The 25,210-nt window shown below is 49.6% G+C and overlaps 1 protein-coding gene and 1 pseudogene across 2 annotated transcripts in view; both read right to left on the reverse strand.

The window, feature by feature from the left end:
* The window catches only part of Taf7 (TATA-box binding protein associated factor 7), a 232,652-nt gene that overhangs the window by 177,005 nt on the left and 30,437 nt on the right, over positions 1-25,210 (reverse strand). The window lies entirely within an intron of this gene.
* On the reverse strand, positions 8,932-9,050 carry LOC137630738 (5S ribosomal RNA; annotated as a pseudogene).

The raw sequence follows: 25,210 nt of genomic DNA on the forward strand, positions 1-25,210 counted from the left end.
AACACTGCTGTGGCTTTTGCTGGAATGGTCAAACTTTAATAATCTGATTTTCAATAATAATATGGGAAGGTACATCAGCATCCTGGAAAGAAAGGATAATCAGTGATATACCTGGAACTTAGTGTACTTTCCATACATTTAGTGGACACATGGCCAGTATCTCCTCCCCTGTAAACTCATACAGATCTTTGTTAAAAACTACTCCCCTTCCATAACTAAAATCTAGGTGGCGTTTGACATCTAACCTAATATCATCATCACTTGTTTTTAGGTTGGACAGTATTACGGATTATGTGCATGATTTGGCATGACCGAGGTAACTATTTTTTCCAAAACTAGATATATCTCCCAGTATAATAGTTCACACTTTTTCTGAATTAATTTGCATATTTTTAAAGAATTCTCTCTAACCCCCTTATATTCAGCTACAAGACACATTGGTGGTTTTGGTTTTCTCTGGGAACGCATAACTAAATCAGCATCTTTTTCAAACCAGTCCCCATGTCCATAAACATCAAAATCCTTTGGTATCTTACACAAAGAGCAGCCATTATATTAAAGTTATTAATTTCAATATTATTAATATTACATATTGCATTAAATGCTACGTTATGACTTTTGTAATATATCTATAAATCCCAGATTGCATCTTCAAGTTTCATTCTAATTTCTTTTATGCATCCATAACATTAAATACTTCATATATATTATCATAGTTTGTTTCTATTGGAATTTGGGTAATTTGAAGGATTCAAAGTTTACTTTTGTTACCCAAATTACTTAATTTTGAAATATCAGTAGAATGGTCCTTCCTAGTTCCGAGGTCATCGACAGAATATTCCCTAATTATATTTGCAAGGATTTTGTAATGCATAGAAAAGTTGGAGATGGTGGAGAAGGATTGGACTGGATTGGTAATAGGAAATTAGCTGACCTAGAGTTTGCTGATGATGCTGTCCTTGTTAGCAGAACACCACAGGATTTGCAATGCTTGCTTACCAGAATGCATGAAATATCAAACAAGGTTGAGCTCGAGATAAATAGAAGACAGACAGAGATGATGAGAATGGAATATGCAATGGGATATGAAATATCATAGGAAGGAGAAAAGATTAATGAAATAGAATCCTTTAGGAACTATAATCTCTGATAGAGGGGTCTTTAGAATTAAAGTTTAATGCAAGATTGAAAAAAGCAAATCAAACAATGACTAGGTGAGATCAAATTTGCAAACCAAATCACCTGAAATTACATATAAAAATCAGACTATATATCAGTTTAATGAGATCTGTTACTGTATGAACATGAGTCATCCCTACTTTAATCATAGTGGCAGGCAAACCGGATAGAATTCCGAGTCCTCTTTCTATGAAAACGGCCCATCCCTGGAATCTGGGGGCCAATTTTCAGCACGAGAATAGCTCAGCATGTCAGTATGGGAATAATGACACTCCCAGGTGTCCAAACATTATCGGGTAGTTGGCAAGACTACCACAGCTCCCACATTTGATTTTGAAGCAAAAATTCTATCCTGGATATGATGTTCCCTCACAAAACTCTGGACAATGAAATGGATAAGAGAGAGTTGAGAGCAAGGTTTGAGACAGTTGATAAATATGAAGGAGGATAAAGCAATAATAAGTGAGAAAAATAGGATTATCACAAATTATTAGTAATTTGTATTTTTCCTAACAAACTTACCGAGAAACACTTTCTTAGGAGTTACCTGGAACCTCCTCTCAAGTGACCAGAGTTTTGTGTAGTTTACCCTACTCCCATTTTCTATAGTGGTAAGCCTAGCGGAGGAATGCGTGCCCTGAAGGCAATACCAAGGTAGGCCACATGTTTCCCAGGTCGTAGCCCTTCAGTAAGTTTTATGTAAGTAACAATACTAAAGATCAGTGAGGCATCTGGGGGAAGGTTGGGGGGGCCATAACTCGAAAGTGTTTCATGGTAAGTATGTTAGGAAAAATACAAATTACTAATAATTTATGATTTGTTCCAAAACAGACTTACCTCGAAACACTTTCTTAGGAGACTTACACTTTAGCAGGTGGGAGTGCCTCCTAGACAAAGACCCCAATGGAAAGTAGGATAAACTACACAAAGATCTCATTAACTGTGTATATAACACTTACCCTACAAAAATCCTTGATGTACTTGATGAATTTTGAAGATACTGTACTTGAAGTGTCTGACTACTGTTTAAGACCTCCACGGACGATGGACAGTACGAGAAAAACAAAAGATAAGAACACTTGTGTCTAGAGAATTTGTAATTCGCGATTATAGACCCTTCCACCTAAAGGGCCATGTCCTTTGGCAATCCTTTGGTGAGGGACGGGGGAATTGACGGGTGCTGAGTCAGGGGGGAAGGCTGATGAAATGTACAACATACCCTACCCAAAGGACTCGCATTATCCATGGTTTGGAACCTTGGCTTTCCCAATTCTGTCACCCCAAGTTACAGGCATCCACCCACTGTTTCTCTATGCTCTTTCCCTTGTAAGGGTTGAATGGGCTAGGAGGGCCTCTTGGCGGTGAAGTGCTGAGAAGAGTCAGGAAAGAGCTTATTAGATTGTAGTGGTGCTACGTGTGCCTTAGGGGTGAGATGCAACTCCCCTAAGGAGTAATGAGTCCTTGGTGGCTTTCCTCCATTTCTGTGTTACTGCTTTGACTTCGTTCTTCGAGAATAAGGAAGACATGGAAACAGAGGAGTTGCGTAAGAGGACATCCCTCCTAGGAAATTGCTTCATAAATATGGAAACAACAGTGTCGACATTTTAGGACCCAACTCACCCCTTGTCTGGTCGTATTGTGTGCCAGAAACTCGACAGCCCTAATTCCGGACATAAGAATATCCTTAAAGAACTTCTTCCTATCTGGGTTAGACAAGTTTTCATTGTAAGCCGACTGCACTGGAACAATGGTCCACCCATGAGAAGGCCTGAAGGGTTGCCATTGTAAGCCTCTCCATCACAAGTGAAGGTGACAGACTGCGAAGCTAACTTGTCCACGGACTCGCCTTAGGCCAAACCTGATAAAGCTGGCTAAACTGTCAGGGGAGTAGAGATATCTGTAAGAACATTGTACAGTAATACTTCTGCAGCCTGACAAACAGAGAGGGAAGTATCCTTGAGGAGCAGCTTACCCCAAGGTAGTCCTTACTCGCCAAAATCTGTGAGTGTCTCACTCAGGGAACCCGCCACCAGCCTAGACCACAGGAGCACTAGTCTACACCACTTGGGTCTGGGAGCAGCACAGAGTAGGTCTAAGGACATGTCCCAACTCTCTGGAGTGGAGCAAGTGAGTTCTACAATGCCACTGACTTTGCAGATGCAAGCCAAGACCTGCAAGAAGATAGAGTTGCACTCACCCATTCAGTAGTCAGAGGTTCTGAATGGTGGATCTCGGCTGATCGCCTTCCGAGCAATCAAAGTTGTCAGTCAGGATCTCCACCTCAAGCCTTATACCCAGCCGAGTCAGGGGTGGGTTATAACCGCTCGCACCTGTTGGATCTTCTGCTGTAGAAAAGGATTACAATCCAGTCTCTAGACCAAATTCTTAAGCAAAGAAGCCCTGTCCTTTCTACCCTAGGACTTCCTTCGAAAAGGAGTCAATAACATTTTGAGTTCCCATTGAGTGAGTCTAGTGGAGCCATTGTTTCCCACGACTGAGAAGACACTGGGGAATAAGTGGCTCAAGTGCATTCTCAGGAGGTGGAGGGAAGTCTCGGCAAAGGCGTATAAGAGGGTGAATTATCTGCCTCGACAGGGGAGACCACACAAGACTGCGAAAGAGATTTCCCCGAGATCTTAAACCACTACTGGTGAGAGGATAAAAGTTATCTCCAGGAGGAGGCGTATCCTTCTAACACTTTCGCCACCTGAGGAACCCTCAGTGGATGCGAGTCTAGTTCCTTCCACAAAAGGCCTGGACTCAATCGCCAGGATTTCCCATTTCCTATATCTACTTGTCTCTGATACTGGGATACGTGAAAGATTGGAATCTGAGAGGGGGGCTGGCGCCAGTGAGACTGGTTGAGTCAGGGTCTTAAACCGAGGTACAGGCCCTGAGGAGTAGCAGGAGCACAAAAAGTAAAGGGGGCAATAGGCTTCCCCAGAGACACATTCGAAGTCAACGGAATCACGGTTGGTCCATCGGAAAGAACCCACAAAGAAGAAGCCTTGGTCTGGCCAGGTCAGGAGGCCAGAGCGGCATTAATTATGTTTTGTATCTACTACACAATGAATGGTCGGGAGCGGGGTGGATTGGGGGGGGAGCTCGTCCTTGAGGATGGTAGGCGCAAAATGCAGTCTCACTCGCAAGAGATGTTCAAACAATAAGAGCAAGCTATGACTTCACGTTCCTGGTAGTTTGTTTTTCATGGTCGGGTCTCTGTGTAAGCCATGAGTGGAGGGGGGAAGATTGCAAGGGAAAGAATCTCAAGGGTGACCTCATGCATGTCTTCGAAAGGGCATGGAAGAGGTCTGATCTGGGGAGAATGCAATAGGAATAGCAACTAACCTTCCCTGATTTGTCCAGATAATCCCCTACAAGGATGGGCTCCACCCGAAGCACAACCCGCAGAAAGTAAGCAAGGACGTTGTGGCAAGATCTTGTACGTAGATGTTTTATTACTGGTGTCCATTAGGGTACAGGAGGGAGACGGGGGCAGTTCCCTGCTAACTCCAAAGAAATAGAGCAAACTAGTGAGTAATCGTGCTTACGCTTACAAGAACATAGAGGAGGAGTTCTTTCGAATAAGGCAAACCAATTGTTAACACCAGGGTGACTGCTGGGGTCTCCCACAGGACCAAGAGTCATCCAGGAGTCAAAGGCACATCCCTTTTATCCGACTGAACTCGGAAAGAGGCTGAACGGACAGATGCAGGAGGGTCGATTCCTGTGAAAGAAGAGGAATTCCTAGGTTTTTTGGCTTTCGAAGCAGAACTCTGGGGCGAAGAATCTCTCAAACTTCCTCCTGCGAACGGACTGTCCCATGGCAAGGATGGCCACTCTTAAAACTCATTGCATGGAGATGTGTCTGTGCAGGAGTGGTCCCTGAACGAAGGGCAAAGCTGGCGAGGATCCATTTCCAGCAGTGAACAGAAGGTGCCAAGAGGGAGAGCATCTGTACCAGTGCATGTCCGTGTGCTTCTTTCCTCTTGAAAACAGAGCAAACACACTTGAAAAGAGAAAGAATAAAAACTTAGTTATGCTAGTTAACCCTTTTACCCCAAATGCTATTCGGAACTTTCCAACCCTTAATCCCCAGGCGTTTTTCTTTTTCAAGCACGCTTTGCAACATTTTTTTTTTTAGATTGTGCTGACAGCCTTAATTTTCACCATAGAGAGGTCAGGTTGGTCTCATTATTTTGGAAAATGCCTGAAGTTTCTCATAAAGTTATCAAAAATAGTAAAAAAAATGCAAATAGCAAATTTTTGCAAGGACATACCGGTATGTCCATGGGGGTTAAGGGATGAGTTTTGTGAAACGTACCAGTACGTCCATTGGGGGTAGAAGGGTTAATAACCCAGAAGGAACAATGCACGTATACTCTCTACATCTGCCTAGTCAAAAGTGGTGGAGATTAAGAGATATGGAGCATGTTGAGCAGGAACTTCTCCCACTAAACCCTGCTGACCCGGGAAGATAGGTTAGGGGGGGGGGTTTAGCTGGATTAGCTACCACCTCACTTCTTAAGTCCTTTATGGTGGTTATCACCCAGCTTAACTGAGGTGTCTCCTCTAAAGAACAAGAGTTTGTATCTATGATAGAACAAATAGCTTTTAGAAAGATTAAAAGGGTACAGTACATGACCTAAGACCGATAGGGAAAGTACCCAAGGTTATAAATTGACATGTACCTTACCATTGCCATATTTTTTTTTGTCTGCTTTTGAATTATCTCCAATTCATCAAAATTTTAATACTACCCTATAACTATTACTCTATTTCTTTTTTTATGCTACAAGTACACTAAAAGACGTAGGTCTTTAAAATATTAATTTCATGATAATAGGGTGAAACATCTATACAATTACTGGGTGCTTAAAAATGACAAATTCGAAGATAATTTGTATTTTTCCTAACCATACAAACCTTAGCTATTTACATTGGGTTTACAGGGCGAGCCATTAGAATTTAACGAGGGTGTATTACCCCCGCGCTAGTTTGCGGGGGGGTAGGGGAGTGGTAGCTAGCTACCCCTCCCCCCCCCTTACACACAGATGAATGCTCACTTTCACTTAGAGGTAGGACTTGTCTTGGGGGACAGGGCTGGCGGGCAAATATGTGTAAATAGCTAAGGTTTGTATGGTTAGGAAAAATACAAATTATCTTTGAATTTGTCATTTGTTCCGTAACCAAAATACAAACCACGCTATTTACATTGGGTGACTTACCCATTAGGTAGGGTGGAAAGTCCCCAGCCATACTGGCTTTGGCTTTACCCGGGGACTCAGAATCCGAGTGAGTCGCACTCGAGAAAAGGAGTCCCTGCACCTCACAAGTTCCTTGCTCCGCAAGGAACCGTGTGGCCTACATAAGCTTGTGTGTGAAGGAAGAAGTGTGACCCGTCCTAGGCAGTTGACCTGGAGTTCCAGAAGGAACTCTGGGTTAGGACGTTCCCAATACCACCTCGTCACGGTATGGGGGACGCGACAGTATTGACTCAATACTCGGAACACAAGGAAGCATGGTTTACCTGCAGAGGTCAGCTATGTAGAGACCAGGATGCTGCTTCCCCGTAGAGGGGATGATGAAGAAAGAAATAAGGGCCAGACATACTTCTTTCATTCATGCAGACTAAAACCTGATAACAATGCCCTCAACCTTCTGCTACCTGTCCAAAAAGGAGCCTGAGGTTAGACCAGCTGTTGTGTAGCCACCACAGAGCGATAGAAAACGTATCGAGACTCCTGTGGGTCACGCCCTGCAGGAAGCGGGCTGCGAAGGTCATTAGACGCTTCCAGACTCCACCTTGTAGCACCTGCGTCACAGAGTAGTATTACTCGAAGGCGAGGGACGTTGCGATGTATCCAACATCGTGCTGTAGGGCGACGTGACGGGGGAGGGTCTGGAGACAGGTCGAGATGAAAGTCCTTGAGTCCGGGCTGAAGAGGTATACTGGTGACTCTCCCCCGTGTCCTCCTTGTGCTCCCAAATCGGCTGCAACTGAGAACAAACTGCAGCTGTTCCCAAAGCTAACCTCTCGATTCCTTTACTGGCAAGAAAGAGAAGGTCTTGGGACATCTGATACAGAATGGAGACTCGAAATCTTGGAGGAATTGGACCGAAGGGCCGGGACCCCCAGATTCTGAGTCTAGCTAACAACTCAGGAGCGAACCTGAATGTTGCCTTCCCCTATTCCTTAGAAAGGGCGGAGTCGTACGAGACCAAGAAGATTGCTTACACACTGGCCGTGGCCAGAGTGAGCAGGAGACCCAAGGCGGAATACAATCCGAGGCCTGTCGTAAAGGGTCTTGAGAAGATCTCTTAAAGGACTAAAAGTCCGAGCCATGCTCCAAGTTGGAGGTCTTCCTCCGACTAGGGCAGGGACGATTGTAGATTCGCATGAGCGAGGAAAGATCCAGCGGGCAGGAAAAAGTTATTCCTTTAAGCCTGAAGGTCAGGGAAAGGCTGAGCGACAGGCTTCATTGCCGAGAGCGGAAAGGAGTTTCCTCCCGCCGAAAGGCAATAAGACCGTTATTGCTGGAGAAGAGGCCTCAAGGGAAGAGGTATATCTCCCACGGCACCAACCACCGAAGACTCTTTACTTTGCCTGGAAGACCCCTGCGGATGACTATCGCAGATGACGCGACCTCCGTACCACGACTGTAGCGGGTTGGCTCTTCTTGAGGAGGAGGCGTAGTGTGTCCAGGCATGAAGCCGAAGCGACGCCCCGGTTCGGGAGAGATGTCGCAGTGTGGTTGTTTGAGTAGTCTGCGCCATGGGAGAAGCTCTCCCGGGAGTTCCGTCAGGGGAAGCAGAGGGTCCAGAAACCGTTCTGCGCATAGTCCCAGTGGAGCTCTCCCATTGAAAGGTTGACAGACAACCTGGTCTTGTTGAGACCCATTGTCCACAGACAAAAAGGAGGGAAGACACAGGCGTCGAAGTTGTCCCACCATCACCGGAATGCATCTTGCCAGAGTCTCGGGGTCTGAGACTGGGGGGAAGAACAGCGGAAGCTTGAGGTTCCAAGCTGTCGCGATCAGGTCCCCCAGACCAGGACTTGCTGGTTACTCAAGGTCAAAGACCCCCAGGTACACTCTCTCTACAAGGCTCTACTCGGATAGTCGGAGAGAACATTCCTCTGCCTGGAATGAGAGAGCCGATGGTGGTATTGAGATAATCTCAATCATCCCGGTATCTCTACTGCAAGATGCGAAGGTGTGAAAATGCGTCCCCTGCTGGTTAGGACATGCCAGAATCATGAAGTCGACGCGCACGGGGCGACTCGGCAGGAGCTGTAGGATCTGTAGAGGGGCCAGACTACGGCCCCTAAGCCTGCCTGAATGATGGAGAGGTATCCTTCAGGTCTTGACCATAGGCCTGGACCGGAACATGCCCCCCCCACCCCTTTCCTTTGACGAGTCCGAGAACAGCATCAAGAATGTGGGGAAAGGACAAAAATATCCACTACCATCAAGAGGTTCCATAGGTCAACACCCATTGCAGGTCTAATAGTTCCGCTGGTCCCATAGGGGCCAGGAAGTCCGGTTAAACGTTGCCTGAAACCACCGGAACTTGGACCGCCCCACATGGAACTTATCCTGAGGCGACCGTTCGGACTATAGACGGGTCAATGAGGGAAGGAGAACTAGGAAACGTTCCAAGGTAGGGCTGAAAGCTCTGCTTGACTGAGAACAGGTACTGCGACTCTCCTCAGTCTTGCCACAGTCAACTGAAAGGAAGGCTTGGAGGATGTGGCAACAGAATCTGGCGTCCCCAGGTGGTCACCCATCCAAGTACCGACCACAACCGACGTTGCTTAACTTCGCTGGACGGACGAGAAGCGGGGTTTCCAACGTGATAAGGCCGTTGACTCAATATCATGGCCAGATACTCCAGATGTTGAGGCAGAAGAAGAGAAGGCTCCAAGCAAAATACCATGAACCCACACTCATGGTAAGCATCTGGAAGCTTGTCCCGGCGCTGAAGAAGGTCGAACCCGAGCCTACCGGAGTTGACCAGCCTTCCAAAAAGCAGAGGAGGCGGAATAGCAACACTGCATCATAAGCAGGAATACTTGCAGTCTAGGCTGAATCCGACGAGCTCCTTGGAAGATGGATGGAATGGAAACTGAAAGTACCCGTCCTTCCGATCCAGGGTTTAAGGAGTCCTGTCGCCTCGTTACCAGTCTGATCAATTCTGTTGTTCTACGCTGGCCGAAGTTTGTTCGACAAACTTGATCAGGGCTGAGAGGTCGACTACGGAACTCCCCTCTCAGATTCTTCCTTACAAGAAAGGATCGACTGAAGAGGCTGGGGGTGAAGCCGTCGATGATCCTATGAAGGACCTTCGCCTAAGTTATGGATCATTCTGCCCAACCGGGCAACTCTTGCCAACGCTATGGCATAGAGGTTCAGAGACACTGAATTCGCTGACAGAGACGGCAGGCGCGATATCCTTGGCTGATCACAGAGATTGTGCGGGAATGGGCATCGGGAAGCTGTCATCCGGATGAGTAACCTTAAGCATCCTCCCAGCGAGAACCTGCAATCCTAGAGTTCGTGAACTCTGCCGCTCCTTTTAGGACTATGCCCCCCGGGGAGCCTCTCGTGCCATCTGTTCCTGACAGGAGGAAACTGCAATTGGACACCTTGTCCCAGTTGTCGTAGCCGATAACTTAGGCCGACGTGGTTGAAAGAAAAGGGCGCTGGAGCCCTGCAGAGTCTGGAAGAAAGCGCCTTGGAGGAGTGAAAACGGAAGTCGATTTCCTCCGCACAGCCGCTGTCTAAGTGTCTGTCCTTGGGCACAAACAAACTCTTCTCAAGGATGGAAGGGTGTCTGAGGTCGTCGACCTCCACAGATGAGACACCCGAAGGAAGCCCTCAGTCAGCGTGTCCAGATGGTACAACATCGAGCTTGTCCGTAAGTTAGACATTTAACGACGAAAGGCCAAGGTGCCTGAGCTCGAGAGGAGGAAAGTACCCATGATCTTCCTGTAGCTTCCTTGAACCAAACCTCGGGCCGTAACCGAGGAGGGAAAGGACCTGGTAAGCCCCCAGAGGAAGGGCTAAGCAGTCACCCCTTGGCCGATGGAGAAATCTCGAACGGAAAGCCTGCGCATAGAAGAAGAGTCCTTGACCCAGACCTGAACCGAAGTTCTAGATCGCGAGGGCGAACGTGGGCGCACAGGGCGCGTAACAGGAACAGCAGGGATGATCATCATGAGAGCGCTGACGAACAGGAGAGCGCTGACGAACAGGAGAGCGCTGATGAGCAGGAGAGCGCCTGTGCGCTAACACTGAGCAGGAGCAGGAGAGAACACAGCAGAAGGGCGCGCATGGGAACCCTGACACGCAAGGGAAGAACCCCCGTGAGAGGCAACCCTTTGCCCCGAAGGGAACGTTGTCCGTCGGGAGACAGATGTCCATCGGAAGACCGTAGCCTGTCCACCGGGAGACTGATGTCCGTTGGAAGACCGTTGTCCGTCGGGAAGACCGTTGCCCGACGGAAGACGAGATCAGACTGTCCATCTGCACCAAGGCGGAAGATCAAGAAGGAGTTGTAGGCTGCAAACGGAGATTCAAAAAGGCGCCTCTTAGCACCCTTATAGGGAGATGAGAGGCCCTTACGACGAGGCGGACGGTGGGCCTTACGGCGAGGGAGGCCAACAGCAACAGCAGCAGAAGAATCCTCCGAAGAGGAGTCTCTATGAGTGTACTCTCTCGCGAACGAAAGAGAAACATTTCGTAGAAGAGACTGGTCAGCCAGTGACCTAAAAGGAGCAATCCTCCAAAGAGGAGCTCCTGCAGTTGCCCAGCCCCTTGAGCGAAACTGCAGGTGTGACCGCTCAGCACCAAGAGCATAGTCGCACGAAAAAAAGGCAAGAGAAGAACCCCCCAAAAGGGAAAAAACTCAAGCCTGGACAGGAAAAACTTCCCTCGGAAGGAAAGTTACTCGCCCAAGGAGGCAAGCCTCCTGAGAGTTCTAAAATGAACTGGAGAGCTGTCCGTCGTCACGGGAGTACTTCCAGTAGAAGGAGACACGCCCCTGACGAAAATACAAGGGGGGAGGCAGCAACAGCCGAATCCCCAGGCCTCAACAAGACAGCTCACACCGTTGCCATTTTACAGAAACGAACTAGATCGGTAACTGTAAAAAAATAAAACAAAAATCATCAGTACACATTCATTCCCCCGGGAAGGCTCCGAAGAGGAATCCCGAGGGAAAGGAAACAAGAATTACACAACAGGCACGTGCCCTCACAACCACTTACACTCACGGAAGGAGAGCTGTAACCAAAACAGAATTATAACAATTATAATTATGAAACTATGTAATTATGTAATTTAAAAATGAATGAACACTAAAGAACAAAAACCCCGAAAGGAATCGTTCTACAAGCTGAAAAAAAAACAACTACAATTAGATTCATAAACTAATTGAGACAAACGTACGGAGTAGCAACCCCCCCACACGGAAAGGAAGCTACAAGGGCGTAGTAACACGTAGTAAAAGGGTGAACGACCTCAAGAGAGAGAGAGAGAGAGAAAGACCGAAGTCAAACTCGATCGCCACCCATAAAATTACGCCGTTGTGGCCTAACTGCCGAGGACACCACGTAGATATCGTACACTACACACACAAATCTGAAAAGGAAACTTGCTGATTTCTATACTCAAATATACTGTATATACAAACATGAAAACATGTTTACATATATATTGAGTAAAAGAAAAGTAAGCGATTAAGTAAAGACAAAACAAACAATGGCTGCCAAGAGAGGACCAAGACAGAGACGTCTGTCACAGTCCGAGCCAAAAGTGAAAGTGCGCATTCATCTGTGTGTGAGGGGGGGAGGGGTGGCTAACTACCACTCCCCTACCCCCCTGCTAACTAGCGCGGGGGTAATACACCCTCGTTAAATTCTAATGGCTCGCCATTTCAGCTGCGCTAAAAGGTAAACCCAATGTAAATAGCGTGGTTTGTATTTCGGTTACGGAACAAATATACTGTAGAAAAAACTTTGAAATGTTATCTTTATTAATAAAATAAATTTTTGAATATACTTACCCGGTGATCACATAAGCTGTCAGCTCTGCTGCCCGACAGAAAAACCTAAGGACAAAATACGCCAGCGATCGCTATACAGGTGGGGGTGTACATAAACAGCACCATCTGTCGAGCAGGTACTCAAGTACTCTATGTAAACACAGAACCAATTTTCTCCTCGGTCCACTGGGTCTCTATTGGGGAGGAAGGGAGGGTCCTTTAATATATGATCACCGGGTAAGTATATTCAAAAATTTATTTTATTAATAAAAATAACATTTTTCAATATTAAACTTAGCCGGTGATCATATAAGCTGATTCACACCCAGGGGGGTGGGTAGAGACCAGCATTACTTGTTTACATTATTAAGAGCTAAGTATTTTGTATTTCATTTTAGCAGTTATTCAAAATAACAAACAAAAAATAAATAAGTACCTGGTAAGGAAGTCGACTTGAACAATTACTCTGCCTTTTTAAGTACGTCTTCCTTACTGAGCCTCGCGATCCTCATAGGATGCTGAGCGACTCCTAGGAGCTGAAGTATCAAGGGTTGCAACCCATACTAAAGGACCTCATCAAAACCTCTAATCTAGGCACTTCTCAAGAAAAGAATTTGACCACCCGCCAAATCAACCAGGATGCGAAAGGCTTCTTAGCCTTCCGGACAACCCAAAAAACAACAATAAAAAACATTTCAAGAGAAAGATTAAAAAAGGTTATGGAATTAGGGGAATGTAGTGGTTGAGCCCTCACCCACTACTGCACTCGCTGCTACGAATGGTCCCAGGGTGTAGCAGTTCTCGTAAAGAGACTGGACATCTTTAAGATAAAAAGACGCGAACACTGACTTGCTTCTCCAATAGGTTGCGTCCATTATACTCTGCAGAGATCTGTTTTGTTTGAAGGCCACTGAAGTTGCGACAGCTCTAACTTCATGTGTCCTTACCTTCAGCAAAGCATGGTCTTCCTCATTCAGATGGGAATGAGCTTCTCGTATCAACAGTCTAATATAATAGGAAACTGCATTCTTCGACATAGGTAAAGAAGGTTTCTTAATAGCACACCATAAAGCTTCTGACCGTCCTCGTAAAGGTTTAGTTCGTTTCAAATAGAACTTAAGAGCTCTAACAGGGCACAAGACTCTTTCTATTTCATTTCCAACCAAGTTAGAAAGGCTTGGAATATCGAACGATTTGGGCCAAGGACGAGAAGGTAGTTCGTTTTTGGCTAGAAAACCAAGCTGCAAAGAACATGTAGCCGTTTCAGATGGAAATCCGATGTTCCTGCTGAAGGCGTGTATCTCACTGACTCTTTTAGCTGTAGCTAAGCAGACGAGGAAAATGACAAATTCGAAGATAATTTGTATTTTTCCTAACCATACAAACCTTAGCTATTTACAAAGGGTATTACTTTTAGCGTAGCTGAAATGGCGAGCCATTAGAATTTAACGAGGGTGTATTACCCCCGCGCTAGTTAGCGGGGGGGTAGGGGAGTGGTAGCTAGCTACCCCTCCTCCCCCTCACACACAGGTGAATACTCACTTTCACTTAGAGGTAGGACTTGTCTTGGGGGACAGGGCTGGCGGGCAAATATGTGTAAATAGCTAAGGTTTGTATGGTTAGGAAAAATACAAATTATCTTCGAATTTGTCATTTGTTCCGTAACCGAAATACAAACCACGCTATTTACAAAGGGTGACTTATCCCTTAGGAAGGGTGGAAAGTCCCCAGCCATACTGGCTTTGGCTTTACCCGGGGACTCAGAATCCGAGTGAGTCGCACTCGAGAAAAGGAGTCCCTGCACCTCACAAGTTCCTTGCACCGCAAGGAACCATGTGGCCTACGTAAGCTTGTGTGTGAAGGAAGAAGTGTGACCCGTCTTAGGCAGTTGACCTGGAGTTCCAGAAGGAACTCTGGGTTAGGACGTTCCCAATACCACCTCGTCAGGGTATGGGGGACGCGACAGTATTGACTCAATACTCGGAACACAAGGAAGCATGGTTTACCTGCAGAGGTTCGAGGTCAGCTATGCAGAGACCAGGATGCTGCTTCCCCGTAGAGGGGATGATGAAGAAAGAAGTAAGGGCCAGACATACTTCTTTCGTTCATGCAGACTAAAACCTGATAACAATGCCCTCAACCTTCTGCTACCTGTCCAAAAAGGAGCCTGAGGTTAGACCAGCTGTTGTGTAGCCACCACAGAGCGATAGAAAACGTATCGAGACTCCTGTGGGTCACGCCCTGCAGGAAGCGGGCTGCGAAGGTCATCAGACGCTTCCAGACTCCAGCTTGTAGCACCTGCGTCACAGAGTAGTATTACTCGAAGGCGAGGGACGTTGCGATGTATCCAACATCGTGCTGTAGGGAGACGTGACGGGGGAGGGTCTGAAGACAGGTCGAGATGAATGTCCTTGAGTCCGGGCTGAAGAGGTGTACTGGTGACTCTCCCCCCATGTCCTCCTTGTGTTCCCAAATCGGCTGCAACTGAGGCCAAACTGCAGCTGTTCCCAGCGCTAACCTCTCGATTCCTGTACTGGCAAGAAAGAGAAGGTCTTGGGACATCAGACACAGAATGGAGACTCAAAATCTTGAATGAATCGGACCGAAGGGTCGGGACCCTCAGATTCTGAGTCTAGCCAACAACTCAGGAGCGAGCCTGAATGTTGCCTTCCCCTCTTCCTTAGAAAGGGGGGGAGTAGTAAGAGACCAAGAAGATTGCTTACACACTGGCCGTGGCCAGAGTGAGCAGAAGACCCAAGGCGGAATACAATCCGAGGCCTGTCGTAAAAGGGTCTTGAGAAGATCTCTTAAAGGACTAAAAGTCCGAGCCATGCTCCAAGTTGGAGGTCTTCCTCCGACTAGGGCAGGGACGATCGTAGCTTCGCATGAGCGAGAATAGATCCAGCGGGCAGGAAAAAGTTATTCCTTTAAGCCTGAAGGTCAGGGAAAGGCTGAGCGACAGGCTTCATTGCCAAGAGCGGAAAGGAGTTTCCTCCCGCCGAAAGGCAATAAGACCGTTATTGCTGGAGAAGAGGCCTCACGGGAAGAGGTATATCTCCCACGGCACCAACCACCTTAGACTCTTCACTTTGCCTGGGAGACCCCTGTGGATGACTATCGCAGATGACGCGACCTCCGTACCGCGACTGTAGCGGGTTGTCTCTTCTAGAGGAGGAAGCGTAGTGTCTCCAGGCATGAAGCCGAAGCGACGCCCCGGTTCGGGAGAGATGTCGCAGTGTGGTTGCTTGAGTAGCCTGCGCCGTGGGAGAAGCTCTCCCGGGAGTTCCGTCAGGGGAAGCAGAGGGTCCAGAAACCGTTCTGCGCATAGTCCCAGTGGAGCTCTCCCATTGAAAGGTTGACAGACAACCTGGTTTTGTTGAGACCCATTGTCCGCAGACAAAAAGGAGGGAAGACGCAGGCGTTGAAGTTGTCCCACCATCACCGGAATGCATCTTGCCAGAGTCTCGGGGTCTGAGACTGGGGGGAAAACTAGCGGAAGCTTGAGGTTCCAAGCTGTCGCGATTAGGTCCCCCAGATCAGCACTTGCTGGTTACCCAAGGTCAAAGACCCCTAGGTACACTCTCTCTATGAGGCTCTGCTTGGATAGTCTGAGAGAAACATTCCCCTGCCTGGAATGAGAGAGCCGATGGTGGAATTGAGAGAATCTCAATCATCCCGGTATCTCTACTGCAAGATGTGAAGGTGTGAAAATGCGTCCCCTGCTGGTTAGCATGAAGTCGACACGCAACGGGGCGACTTGGCAGGAGCGGTAGGACTGAAGAGGGGCCAGACTAAGGCCCTTAAGCCTGCCTGAATGATGGAGAGGTATCCTTCAGGTCTTGACCATAGGCCTGGACCGGAACATGCCCCCCCCCCTTTCCTTTGACGAGTCCGAGAACCGCATCAAGAATGTGGGGAAAGGACGAGAATATCTACTACCATCAAGAGGCTCCATAGGTCAACACCCATTGCAGGTTTAATAGTTCCGCTGGTCCCATAGGGCCAGGGAGTCCGGTTAAACATTGCCTGAAGCCACCGGAACTTGGATCGCCCCACATGGAACTTATCCTGAGGCGACCGTTCGGACTATAAACGGGTCAATGAGGAAAGAAGAACTAGGAAACGTTCCAAGGTAGGGCTGAAAACTCTGCTTGACTGAGAACAGGTACTGCGACTCTCCTCAGTCTTGCCACAGTCAACCGAAAGGAAGGCTCGGAGGATGTGGTAACAGAATCTGGCGTCCCCAGGTGGTCACCCATCCAAGTGCCGACGTTGCTTAACCTCGCTGGACGGACGAGAAGCGGGGTTTCCAACGTGGTAAGGCGGTTGACTCAATATCATGGCCAGATACTCCAGATGTTGAGGCAGAGGAAGAGAAGGCTCCAAGCAAAATACCATGAGCCCACACTCATGGTCAGCATTCGGAAGCTTTTCCCGGCGCTGAAGAAGGTCGAAACCCGAGCCTACCGGAGTTGACCAGCCCTCCAAACAGCAGAGGAGGCGGAAGTCTGCACCTGAGCGGCCAAGAGGAAGGCAGGGAGAGTTCTCTGGGGAAACAAACCTGCTATGCCACGGCGGGATAGCCACACTGCATCATAAGCAGGAATACTTGCAGTTTAGGCTGAATTCGACGAGCACCCTGGAAGATGGATGGAATGGAAACTGAAAGTACCCGTCCTTCCGATCCAGGGTTAAAGGAGTCCTGTCGCCTCGTTACCAGTCTGATCGATTCTGCTGGTCTACGCTGGCCGAAGTTTGTTCGACAAACTTGATCAGGGCTGAGAGGTCGACTATGGACATCCCCTCTCAGATCCTTCCTTACAAGAAAGGATCGACTGAGGGGGCCGGGGGTAAAGCCGTCGATGATCCTAAGGAAGACCTTCGCCTAAGGTATGGATCATTCTGCCCAACCGGGCAACTCTGCTGATGCTATGGCATAGAGGTTCAGAGACACTGAATTCGCTGACAGAGACGGCAGGCGCGATATCCTTGGCTACTCACAGAGATTGTGCGGGAATGGGCATCGGGAAGCTGTCATTCGGATGAGTAACCTTAAGCATCCTCCCAGCGAAAAAACCTGCAATCCTAGAGTTCGTGAACTCCTTTTAGGACTATGCCCCCCCGGGGGAGTCTCCCGTGCCATCTGTTCCTGACAGGAGGAAACTGCAATTGGACACCTTGTCCCAGTTGTCGTAGCCGATAACTTAGGCCGACGTGGTTGAAAGAAAAGGGAGCTGGAGCCCTGCAGAGTCTGGAAGAAAGCGCCTTGGAGGAGTGAAACCGGAAGTCGATTTACTCCGCACAGCAGATGTTTAAGTCTCTGTCCTTGGGCAAAGACAAAACTCTTCTCAAGGATGGAAGGGTGTCTGAGGTCGTTGACCTCCACAGATGAGACACCCGAAGGAAGCCTTCAGTCAGTGCGTCCAGATGGTAAAACATCGAGCTTGTCCGCAAGTAGATACTTAACGACGAAAGGCCAAGGTGCCTGAGCTCGAGAGGAGGAAAGTACCCTTGATCTTCCTGTAGCTTCCTTGAACCAAACCTCGGGCCGTAACCGAGGAGGGAAAGGACCTGGTAAGCTCCCAGAGGAAGAGGTAAGCAGTCACCCCTTGTCCGATGGAGAAATCTTCAACGGAAAGCCCCCCCGCCAAAAATCCTTCCAGGGCGGGAGAAGGGGAGAGTACTCGTGCAGGAGAGGGGACCCTCGAGACCGACCTCTTGGGAACCAACTTCGCCCTGGGGGAAGTCACCACGAAGTCCACTCCTCTCTTTCTCTTCAGCGTAGGAGAGACAGCCGCTGGTTTGTTACCCTGGCCGGTGAGTGCTGGTTTCATAACCCTCATTAACGCCCGTGCCAGCGGATCAAACCATGTCTGCTGCTCCAAGGACACAGAGTCCGAAATCCTCGCTAAGGTGAAAGGGATCGGGCGATCCTTTGGAGAGGACACGACGGTTCCTGCCTGAAAAGAAGGTGGGAAGAATGCTGTACTGACCTGTCTTCATCCTGCACTACCAACCTGTGCTTGGATGGAGGTGATCCCGAGTGCCGCCTAGGAGCACGCGTCCCTGCTGCTACCACCGGCTGTGGAATTCGCCGCGAACTATGGTCGCGCGAGGGCGAACGGTCGCGCAAAGGCGAATGGTCGCGCGGGCGCACAGGCGAGTGGTCGCGCGGGCGCGCAGGCGAGCGGTCGCGCGGGCGCGCCGGCGAGCGATCGCGCGGGCGCGCCGGCGAGCGATCGCGTGGGCGCGCCGGCGAGCGATCGCGCGGGCGCGCCGGCGAGCGATCGCGCGGGCGCGCAGGCGAGCGATCGCGCGGGCGCGCAGGCGAGCGATCGCGGAGGCGAGCGATCGCGCGGGCGCGCAGGCGAGCGATCGCGCGGGCGCGCAGGGGAATGGGCGTGACGGCGAGGGATCGTGCTGCCGCGTAGGTGAAGAAGATCGCTGGCGGTAAGCGATGGCGAGCAGCATGTGTAGGTGAATGATCGCGTGATAGGGTGCGATGGTGATCAGCATCCGCAAGAGGGCGAGCGTTCAGGGTTGTGCGATGAGGAGCAGCATGCGTAAGCGGGCAATCGTTCAGGGTTGTGCGATGGCGAGCAGCATGCGCAGGTGAATGATCGCGTGAAAGGGTGCGATGGTGATCAGCATCTGCAGGAGGGCGATCGTTCAGGGTGGTGCGATGAGGAGCAGCATGCGTAAGCGGCCAATCGTTCAGGGTTGTGCGATGGCGAGCAGCATGCGCAGGTGAATGATCGCGTGAAAGGGTGCGATGGTGATCAGCATCTGCAGGAGGGCGATCGTTCAGGGTTGTGCGATGAGGAGCAGCATGCGTAAGCGGGCAATCGTTCAGGGTTGTGCGATGGCGAGCAGCATGCGCAGGTGAATGATCGCGTGAAAGGGTGCGATGGTGATCAGCATCTGCAGGAGGGCGATCGTTCAGGGTGGTGCGATGAGGAGCAGCATCTGCAGTTGAGGGTCGCGCGATGGCGGTCAGCATCTGCAGTTGAGGGTCGCGCGATGGCGGTCAGCATCTGCAGTTGAGGGTCGCGCGATGGCGGTCAGCATCTGCAGTTGAGGGTCGCGCGATGGCGGTCAGCAGCTGCAGTTGAGGGTCGCGCGATGGCGGTCAGCATCTGCAGTTGAGGGTCGCGCGATGGCGGTCAGCATCTGCAGTTGAGGGTCGCGCGATGGCGGTCAGCATCTGCAGTTGAGGGTCGCGCGATGGCGATCAGCATCCGCAGTTGAGCTAGTAGCTGGCGAACCATGTTCCTTCAGAAGTGTTGGAGAACGTTGGTGTGCCAGCTGTAACACACGTGGGCGATCTGGAGATCGCTGGCGAGCTGATGATCGCTGGCGAGCTGATGATCGCTGACGAGCTGACGATCGCTGGCGAGCTGATGATCGCTGACGAGCTGATGATCGCTGACGAGCTGATGATCGCTGACGAGCAGAAGGCTACGCGTGGAAGCCTGCGCAAAGAAGAAGAGTCCTTGACCCCGACCTGAACCGAAGTTCTAGATCGCGAGGGCGAACGTGGGCGCACAGGGCACGTAACAGGAACCACAGGGAAGATCATCTTGAAAGCGCTGACGAACAGGAGAGCGCTGACGAACAGAAGGGCGCGCAGGGAAACCCTGACACGCAAGGGAAGAACCCCCGTGGGGGCAACCCTTTGCCCCGAAGGGATCGTTGTCCGCCGGGAGACTGATGTCCGTCGGAAGACCGCTGTCCGTCGGGAAGACCGTTGTCCGTCGGGAAGACCGTTGCCCGTCGGAAGACGAGATTAGACTGCTGTCCATCTGCACCAAGACGGAAGATCGAGAAAAAGAAGTTGTAGGCTGCAAACGGAGATTCAAAAAGGCGCCTCAAGCACCCTTATAGGGAGATGAGAGGCCCTTACGACGAGGCGGACGGAGGGCCTTACGGCGAGGGAGGCCAACAGCAACAGAAGAAACCTCCGAAGAGGAGTCTCTATGAGTGTACTCTCTCGCGAACGAAAGAGAAACACTTCGTGGAAGAGACTGGTCAGCCAGTGACCTAAGAGGGGCAATCCTCCGAAGAGGAGCTCCTGCAGTTGCCCAGCCCCTTGAGCGAAACTGCAGGTGCGACCGCTCAGCACCAAGAGCATAGTCGCACGAAAAAAAAAAAAAGGCAAGAGAAGAACCCCCCAAAAGAGGAAAAGCTCAAGCCTGGACAGGAAAAAACTTCCCTCGGAAGGAAAGTTATCCGCCCAAGGAGGCAAGCCTCCTGACTGTTCTAAAATGAACTGGAGAGCTGTCCGTCGACACGGGAGTACTACCAGTAGAAGGAGACACGCCCCTGACGACAATACAAGGGGGGAGGCAGCAACAGCCGAATCCCCAGGACTCAACCAGACAGCTCACACCGTTGCTATATTACAGAAACGAACTAGATCGGTAACTGTAAAAAAAAATAAAACAAATAATATTAGTACACATTCATTCCCCGGGAAGGCTCCGAAGAGGAATCCCGAGGAAAAGGAACAAGAATTACACAACAGGCACGTGCCCTCACAACCACTTACACTCGCGGAAGGAGAGCTGTAACCAAAACAGAATTATAACAATTATAATTATGTAACTATGTAATTATGTAATTTAAAAATGAATGAACACTAAAGAAAAAACGAAAACCCCGAAAGGAATCGTTCTACAAGCTGAAAAATTAACAACTACAATTAGATTCATAAACTAATTGAGACAAAATGTACGGCGTAGCAACCCCACCCACACGGGAAGGAAGCTACAAGGGCGTAGTAAAACATAGTAAAAGGGTGAACGACCTCAAGAGAGAGAGAGAGAGAAAGACCGAAGTCAAACTCGATCGCAACCCATAAAATTAGGCCGTGGTGGCCTAACTGCCGAGGCCTCCACGTAGATATCGTACACTACACACACACATCTGAAAAGGAAACTTACTTATTTCTATACTCAAATATATATACAAACATGAAAACATGTTTACATATATATTGAGTAAAAGAAAAGTAAGCGATTAAGTAAAGACAAAACAGACAATGGCTGCCAAGCGAGGACCAAGACAGACACGTCTGTCACAGTCCGAGCCAAAAGTGAAAGTGGGTATTCACCTGTGTGTGAGGGGGAGGAGGGGTAGCTAGCTACCACTCCCCTACCCCCCCGCTAACTAGCGCGGGGGTAATACACCCTCGTTAAATTCTAATGGCTCGCCATTTCAGCTACGCTAAAAGTAATACCCTTTGTAAATAGCGTGGTTTGTATTTCGGTTACGGAACAAAGAGTCTTTAAAGTGAGATCTTTAAAGGAGGCTGATTGTAGTGGCTCGAACCTTTCTGACATAAGGAATCTTAGTACCACGTCTAAATTCCAACCTGGTGTGGCCAAACGACGCTCCTTCGAGGTCTCAAAAGACTTAAGGAGGTCCTGTAGATCTTTGTTGTTGGAAAGATCTAAGCCTCTGTGGCGGAAGACTGCAGCCAACATGCTTCTGTAACCCTTGATCGTGGGAGCTGAAAGAGATCTTTCCTTCCTCAGGTATAAAAGGAAGTCAGCTATTTGAGTTACAGAGGTACTGGTTGAGGATACTGAATTCGCCTTGCACCAGCTTCGGAAGACTTCCCACTTCGACTGGTAGACTCTAAGAGTGGATGTCCTCCTTGCTCTAGCAATCGCCCTGGCTGCCTCCTTCGAAAAGCCTCTAGCTCTCGAGAGTCTTTCGATAGTCTGAAGACAGTCAGACGAAGAGCGTGGAGGCTTGGGTGTACCTTCTTTACGTGTGGCTGACATAGAAGGTCCACTCTTAGTGGAAGAGTTCTGGGAACGTCCACCAGCCATTGCAGTACCTCGGTGAACCATTCTCTCGCGGGCCAGAGGGGAGCAACCAACGTCAACCTTGTCCCTTCGTGAGAGGCGAACTTCTGCAGTACCTTGTTGACAATCTTGAACGGGGGGAATGCATAAAGGTCTAGATGGGACCAATCCAGTAGGAAGGCATCTATATGAACTGCTGCTGGGTCCGGGATCGGCGAGCAATAATTTGGGAGCCTCTTGGTCATTGAGGTTGCAAAGAGATCTATGGTAGGTTGACCCCATGTGGCCCAAAGTCTCTTGCATACATTCTTGTGAAGGGTCCATTCTGTTGGGATGATTTGACCCTTCCGACTGAGGCGGTCCGCCATGACATTCATGCTGCCTTGAATGAACCTCGTTACTAGAGAAAGGTTTAGATCTCTTGACCAGGTGAGGAGGTCCCTTGCGATCTCGTACAACTTCATCGAATGGGTCCCTCCTTGCTTGGAGATGTACGCCAAGGCCGTGGTGTTGTCGGAGTTCACCTCCACCACCTTGCCTAGAAGGAGGGACTTGAAGCTTTTCAAGGCCAGATGAACTGCCAGTAGCTCCTTGCAGTTGATATGTAACACTCTTTGCTCCGAGTTCCAGGTGCCCGAGCATTCCCGACCGTCTAACGTTGCACCCCAGCCCGTGTCCGATGCGTCCGAGAAGAGAACGTGGTTGGGGGTCTGAACAGTCAGGGGCAGACCCTCTCTGATGTTGATGTTGTGCTTCCACCAGGTCAGTGATGACTTCATCTTCTCGGAAATAGGGATCGAGACCGCTTCTAGCGTCTTGTCCTTTCTCCGGTGAACAGCCAGGTGAAATTGAAGGGGACGGAGGTGCAGTCTCCCTAACGCAATGAACTGGTCCAGTGATGAAAGCGTCCCTATCAGACTCATCCACTGTCTGACTGAACATCGGTCCTTCATTAGCATGTTCTGGATGCATCCTTGGGCTTGACTTATTCTGGGGGCCGACGGAAAAGCCCGAAAAGCTTGACTGTGAATCTCCATCCCTAGGTACACTATAGTTTGGGATGGGACCAGTTGGGACTTTTCCATATTGACCAGGAGACCCAATTCCTTGGTCAGATCTAGAGTCCACTTTAGATTCTCCAGACAGCGACGACTGGACGAAGCTCTTAAAAGCCAGTCGTCCAAATAGAGGGAGGCTCTGATGTCTGCTAAATGCAGGAATTTGGCAATATTCCTCATCAGTTTCGTAAAGACAAGAGGCGCCGTGCTTAGGCCAAAGCACAGGGCTTGAAATTGGTAGACAACCTTCCCGTAAACGAACCTTAGAAAAGGTTGGGAATCTGGGTGGATGGGGACGTGAAAGTAAGCGTCCTTGAGATCTAAAGAGACCATCCAGTCTTCCTTCCTGACCGCTGCTAGAACAGACTTTGTCGTCTCCATGGCGAACGTCTGCTTGGTGACAAAGACATTCAGAGCACTGACGTCTAGCACCGGTCTCCACCCTCCTGTCTTCTTTACCACTAAGAAGAGACGGTTGTAGAAGCCCTGGGATTGATGGTCCCGGACTTTGACTACCGCTCCCTTTTCTAGTAAGAGAGACACCTCTTGCTTCAAAGCTAGTCTCTTGTCCTCCTCTCTGTACCTGGGAGAGAGGTCGAAGGGAGTCGTTGCTAGAGGGGGCTTGCGCAAGAATGGGATCTTGTACCCTTCTCTGAGCAACTTCACAGATTGTGCATCTGCGCCCCTGTTCTCCCAGGCCTGCCAGTAGTTCTTGAGTCTGGCTCCCACTGCTGTCTGAAGAAGGTGGCAGTCAGACTCTGCCTCTAAAGGACTTGGTACCTTTCTTCTTGCTCCCACGTTTCCCTTCGGCACGAGCACCTCCTCTGCTGGAGGCTCTGCCACGAAAGGGCGGAATGAATCTTGACGCTGGAGTATCCATCCTGGGTCTAGACACGGAAGGCAAAGGGGTGGCTTTGCGTGCAGATGACGCAACTAGGTCATGCGTGTCTTTTTGAATCAAGGAGGCAGCAATCTCCTTGATCAACTCCTCTGGGAAAAGGCACTTCGAGAGAGGAGCAAACATAAGCTCTGACTTCTGACATTGAGTTACTCCGGCTGACAAGAAGGAGCAAAGGTTTTCTCGTTTCTTGAGGACCCCGGAAACGAACGAAGCCGCAAGCTCACTGGAACCATCCCGAATGGCCTTGTCCATGCAGGACATAATGAGCATGGAAGTTTCCTTGTCAGAAGGGGAAGTCTTCCTGCTCAACGCTCCCAAACACCAATCCAAAAAGTTAAACACTTCGAATGCTCTGAACACTCCTTTCATCAGATGATCTAAATCTGAAGGAGTCCAACAAATCTTGGAGCGTCTCATGGCCAGCCTGCGGGGAGAGTCTACTAGACTTGAGAAGTCGCCCTGGGCAGAGGCAGGAACTCCCAAGCCGAGAACTTCTCCCGTGGCATACCAGACGCTCGATCTGGAAGCGAGTTTCGCAGGGGGGAACAAGAATGCTGTCTTCCCCAAGTGCTTTTTGGACTGCATCCAATCACCCAACACCCTTAAAGCTCTCTTGGACGAGCGGGCGAGGACGAGCTTCGTAAAGGCAGGCGCGGATGACTGCGTGCATAAAGCGAACTCAGATGGAGGTGAGCATGGGGCCGCAGAAACAAACTGGTCGGGATACAAATCCTTGAACAGTGCAAGTACTTTCCTAAAGTCCAAGGATGGAGGCGTGGTCTTGGGTTCGTTGATATCCGTGTGCGGGTCGTCAAGGTGTGCAGCGTCGTCATCATCAGAGAGTCCATCGTCTGAATGCTGAAGAGGAAGCGGCAACGGAGTAGGCATTGGCTGGTCAGCTGAGTCCGGCAGCACGGGTGCATGCGTGACTGCACTGGACGCAACGTCATGGAACTGTTGGTCAGTCTGAGAGCAGGCAACAACCATAGCTGCGCGGGGGCGCAAAGCGTCTACTCCCGACTGTCTAGTCTGCTGTGGGCGAGTAGGGGTAACCACAGTGTGTTGCGGAGGTTGACGCACCGCGTCAAAACAAAACAACTTAGGTTGTTGTTGTTGTAACTCGCGAACGTCAACGGAGGGTTCCATGCGTCGGCGAACGTCAACATGCGGCTGGCAGGGTACAGTGCGCATGGGTGGCGGGACTCTCACAGCTG

This window comes from Palaemon carinicauda, chromosome 38 (assembly GCF_036898095.1).
Source record: "Palaemon carinicauda isolate YSFRI2023 chromosome 38, ASM3689809v2, whole genome shotgun sequence".
NCBI classification, from domain to species: Eukaryota; Metazoa; Arthropoda; class Malacostraca; order Decapoda; family Palaemonidae; genus Palaemon; species Palaemon carinicauda.